This window comes from Chenopodium album, chromosome 8, assembly GCF_948465745.1.
Source record: "Chenopodium album chromosome 8, dcCheAlbu1.1, whole genome shotgun sequence".
Taxonomy (NCBI): Eukaryota; Viridiplantae; Streptophyta; class Magnoliopsida; order Caryophyllales; family Amaranthaceae; genus Chenopodium; species Chenopodium album.
The window spans coordinates 24,614,589-24,619,254 of NC_137841.1; the positions used below are offsets into that span (position 1 = coordinate 24,614,589).

Genomic DNA, 4,666 nt, shown 5'->3' on the forward strand with positions numbered 1-4,666 from the left:
CTACATTTTTGATCTATTGCAACCCCTAAATCCGTTGCATTAGGTGTGAAAATCCGTGGCATTAGGCCTTATGCAACGAGCATGTACCGTGGTATCTGCTGGCGTTGCAGTAGGTCTAATGCAACAACATATGAGACCTAATGCCACGGCATCTATGATCCGTTGCATTAGAATACTAACTAATGCAACGACAACATTATTGTCGTGGCATTAGCCATAATACCTAATGCCACGGTTTTATATACCTAATGCCACGGTGCGTATACCCTAATGCCACGGTTCCCTAACCTAATGCTACACAGTGCAAATATCTAATTCCAACAACAATAATAATAATAACAATAACAATAACAATAACAATAATACAATTAAAATTAGAATTTTAGAAAGAAAAAAAATAGAATTTTATTAATATAAATTAAAAGTTTGTACATTGTTATTTACAAGGAAAATTACAAAATTAAATTATCACTAGTTAAACTAACAAAAAAAAAACAATTAAGTGTTAAAAACTTAAAACTAAATCATTATGTCCCCTAAACAATTTCAGCAATTCTTTGGACCGCATTATCATTTCTTTCTCACGCTTCTCCAATTTCTCAAGTAAAGCAATTCAAGACCAATTCAGGAAGCATCTTCTTCAGCTTTAGTATCCACTTCTAGCGTTTTTACACATATCCCATTAATCTAAATCCCCTGATAAACAAAACACACAAACAAATCAAAACGGTTTTATATATAGAAGAATTAAGCGCTACAAAAAAAAAGGGAACTTGATTACCATGGGCTAAAATCCAGTCAATAAAGCCATTTACGACTGCCAAAAATTGCGTTGCAAATTCCATTTATGACAGGACAACCATGTTGTAATTTTATCATTTACAAACCTGCTCCAACAAAACAAACAGACCGACGCTATGATAAACACACAAAATTTTATATATAACAGGCCAATTAAATCAAACAAGAATAAAACAAATTTGTATCATAAACCTGCTATAACTCTTTTTTTCATAGACTTAAATAATCCTCAGTAACACTACTTGAGAAACCTCAAATCTAAGTGATACAATTAGTTTACCAAATAAACAAATTAATCTAATTTTATTTAAGAATCTGAAATAAGTCACCAAGCTTCAAATCATTAGAAGGAGAAGAGACGACACACATAAAATCATTAGAAGGAGAATACAAGCCTGCTAGCATAGTATTCAAGGCAGCTCGGTGATATTGTATAAAGTACTGCAGAAAAGAATGTCGAGATTCAGAGTGAAATAAACAAAACAAACAGAGCGACTGCTATGATGGTAACAACAGACTAATCAAAAGGCCTTGCTATCACGCATGTTAGCATTGATACATCTAGGAGTGTCAAAAAGACGGATGATACCACTAGGTTGTAGAGAAGTACCTGTTGAGAAACACCAGTTGAAAATTTGTAAACTTTTCCATCACCATTAGTGGTAGGTAAGTAACTTCTTGAATGCTAGCCAAAGAATGGGAATAGGATGTAATAAAATTAATAGATTTTGCATATTAATCCCCTATAAAAACAAGCAGATATACATATCATGGGTTTCATGAATGCCAGCATCTACTGCATCATGGATTTCAGAATTGTGTATTTCATAAAAGCTACTCCACTTCTGAACTCTCAAGTTGTAGTAAAACAACTCTAACAGAGCAAATAGATGACACTAGTGAACTACTTGGAATTATGCGTTTCACAAAGATGGTACGCCAAAACTGCTCCACCCTTAACTATTTCATTTTATCCACATTATATGGAAGATATTGTGACTGATAAACAACAAGGACACAGTCCAAGTCGGGTTAAGATAATGGTGATGCTAAGGTTTTATGTCCAAGATAAAATTCTTAGATGTAAGGTTCTTTTATTTGCAGGTATTAATTTGTAAGATAATTAAGCAATAAAGCAACACTACCCTTAACAATACGATCACTTGATTAATAATTCGACTAACTTTATGAACACCATCATCTCTCAACTTTTAATTTATGATTCGAACCAAGTACAACAAGCACACAATAGTGCGACAACAAGTGGTCAGCAGCACAAAAACATGAAGGGATGAAACAGCAGGGTATCAATAGAGGGAAATACTAGGGAAGCAACAACATAACGACTACATTCTTCTATCAAATAAATTGAGTTACATATATACATGTTTCAGAAATAAATCAAATACGAGACACTGTTAAGTGAAACAAATCTAGAAATTTCAAAGCTACTAATAGAAATCCATGAATACACACGCCTACGGCCTACGCAAGCAACATCATTGAGCTAAACAAGCACCTTTTGACAAAAGCAATAATAAAACCAAAAAAACAAAAAACATCCAATCAGATAGATTACCAAAAATTAAAAAAAAATAAAAAAGATAAACATATACTAGTGTATTTATACAACATTAGTACGATGCTTTCAAAAAAAAAAAAAAAATACAACATTAGTACGATTATAAAAAAATAAAAAAAATAAAAAAAATCTGATCCAAAACTATACCCATGAAACAAAAAATCAAAGAAAAAAAAAGAAATCCATTGTTCTTCAAATCGAAAAGTTGTAACATAACATTTTACAAACTCTTGAAAACATCAAAAATCAAAATTGACGACGAAAAGAGGGGAATGTTAGGATTTACCTTCGGGAATCGATAAAAGGAGATAATTAGGCAGATGAATCTTACGGTCAGCCATAGTTAGGGATTTAGATCAAAATCAAAAGCTGAGATTCGAGAAAATAACAGAGAGATTCGAGGAGAATATTAGGGGAAGAAGTACAAAATAATAATAATATTAATAAAAGGTTGAACGAACGTCTTACCCTGGAGTTGTTTCAATTGAAGAGGAACTTAAAAATTGCTTCAATGAAGATTAGAGCACGCTTTATCGGGGATTAGAGAGAGAGCAAAAGAATTACAAAAATCTTCAAAATCCAGAAAATTCAAAGAACAAGAACCCTAATTTTTTTATTCTTGTGGCCAATGAAGTTATTCTAGAAGCTTTTAAACTCAAATCCTCCATGACTAGCCTGGAGAAAAAGCTCAACCTTTTGGCACTCTTTGGTCATAATCCTTGAGATTTGCACCCAAACGCAAACCCAGAACCAAATCCAAAGCCTGCTTCATTTCTCAAGCCTGGGTTTTCATATAATTTCCCTAAAAATTTCCCTGTTATAGCTTTTGATGCCCGATCTTTGATCTATTATCTCAGCAAATTTCTCTTTTCTCGACTGAAATTATTGGGGATTAAGTTGTTTGAGAGGATTTGAACAAGATTTATGATTATATTGTAGCTACAAGGAGAGAGAATAAGAGGGTAGAGTCGTAGAGGAATGAGGACATTCAAAAGGTTAAATTTTCTAGGGTTTCTTAAAAAAATAAAGGGTCATGAAATTTGGGGGAAAAATATAAGAGGGAAATTAACGCGCCTAAATAATATTTTCATATTTTGACTAGCCGTTGCATTAGACCACCCACATCCAACGGCTTTGAACCCTAATGCGACGCCCAATTGTATTAACGTGTATCCGTTGTATTAGATTATGCTATTGCAACGGCTAGTAGGTATCCGTTGCATTAGATATGGCTACTGCAACGGTATTGCATCTGACCGTCGCATTAGCTCTACATTAGCCGTCGCATTTGATAAAAAATGTAGTAGTGAGTTAAGAATGCTCATTGATAATAGAGAAGATCTTGAACACAATTGTCACACTTGTATCTTCAATCTCTCAATCACCATTGAAATCCCTCACTTTCTCTCTCTAAAACTACTCCTAAACTAGCCTAATCTAGAGAAAGAAGCTCTCAACTTAAGAGAGAGAAAACTATTCTAAAAACTAAGAATTACATGAATGAATCCTCATAAAAATCCACAAAAAAACAATCTAAAAACAAAAGGAGAAAAGAAGCTTAAAATCGTAAAAGACCCGGAAGCCCGCGCCCTCGGAGAAATCGGCCGCGCCCGCGGAGGGGAACGGTCACCCCGGAAGCCGCGCCTGCAGCCAAATTCCGCGCCCATGGGGCCAAGGCCCACGCCCGCGGGGAGCCCGCGGCCAGCCCTCAAGGACTTACTGCTCAAAATCGGCAGAAATAGGTTGCAGCAGATTTACAGGGCCAACTTTGGAAGGCTGTAACTCACAATATAGGAATTTTATGAAGGCGTGCAACCTATCATTGGATAGCTCTTCAAGTCTAGTTTCCAGCCCAACTTGAATCACCTCAATCCGATTTGTAGAACTTGAGATATGGCCGAAACAATGCACAAAGGTCCTTTTTGATACATTGCAAGCCTTCATTTTCCTTTGTTTCTTGGATTGGCTTGACTTGCGTGCTTGGTTTCCCTAACTTGGCTCCGTTAAATTCCTTGAATGCACTTGAGCTCCCTCCTTGATGATTAAATCCCGGGAAGCTCGACACACCTACAAAACAAGTCAAACAAACGGAGAAGCGAGGGAAATAGCCGAGAAATGAATAAAATAATAAGAAAACCATTAAAAGCACGCATTTCTCTAAACTAACACACAAACACGCAAATCAAGCATTATTCCCTAAAAACACGACATAAAAGACTAAAAACGAACATAAAAATACGTAGAAAACCTATTCTAAGAGTGCCAAAAATGGCACGCATCAAA

General features: G+C 35.3%; 1 long non-coding RNA gene across 1 annotated transcript; it reads right to left on the reverse strand.

The window, feature by feature from the left end:
- Positions 1 to 404: 404 nt before the first annotated feature.
- LOC145555942 (uncharacterized) lies at positions 405 to 3,406 on the reverse strand. The gene is made up of 4 exons (XR_014091633.1): positions 2,852 to 3,406; positions 2,670 to 2,752; positions 782 to 887; positions 405 to 696 (listed from the first exon to the last, which is right to left on the reverse strand). It is a non-coding gene; the product is annotated as an uncharacterized LOC145555942 (long non-coding RNA).
- Between the last annotated feature and the right edge of the window lie 1,260 nt (positions 3,407 to 4,666).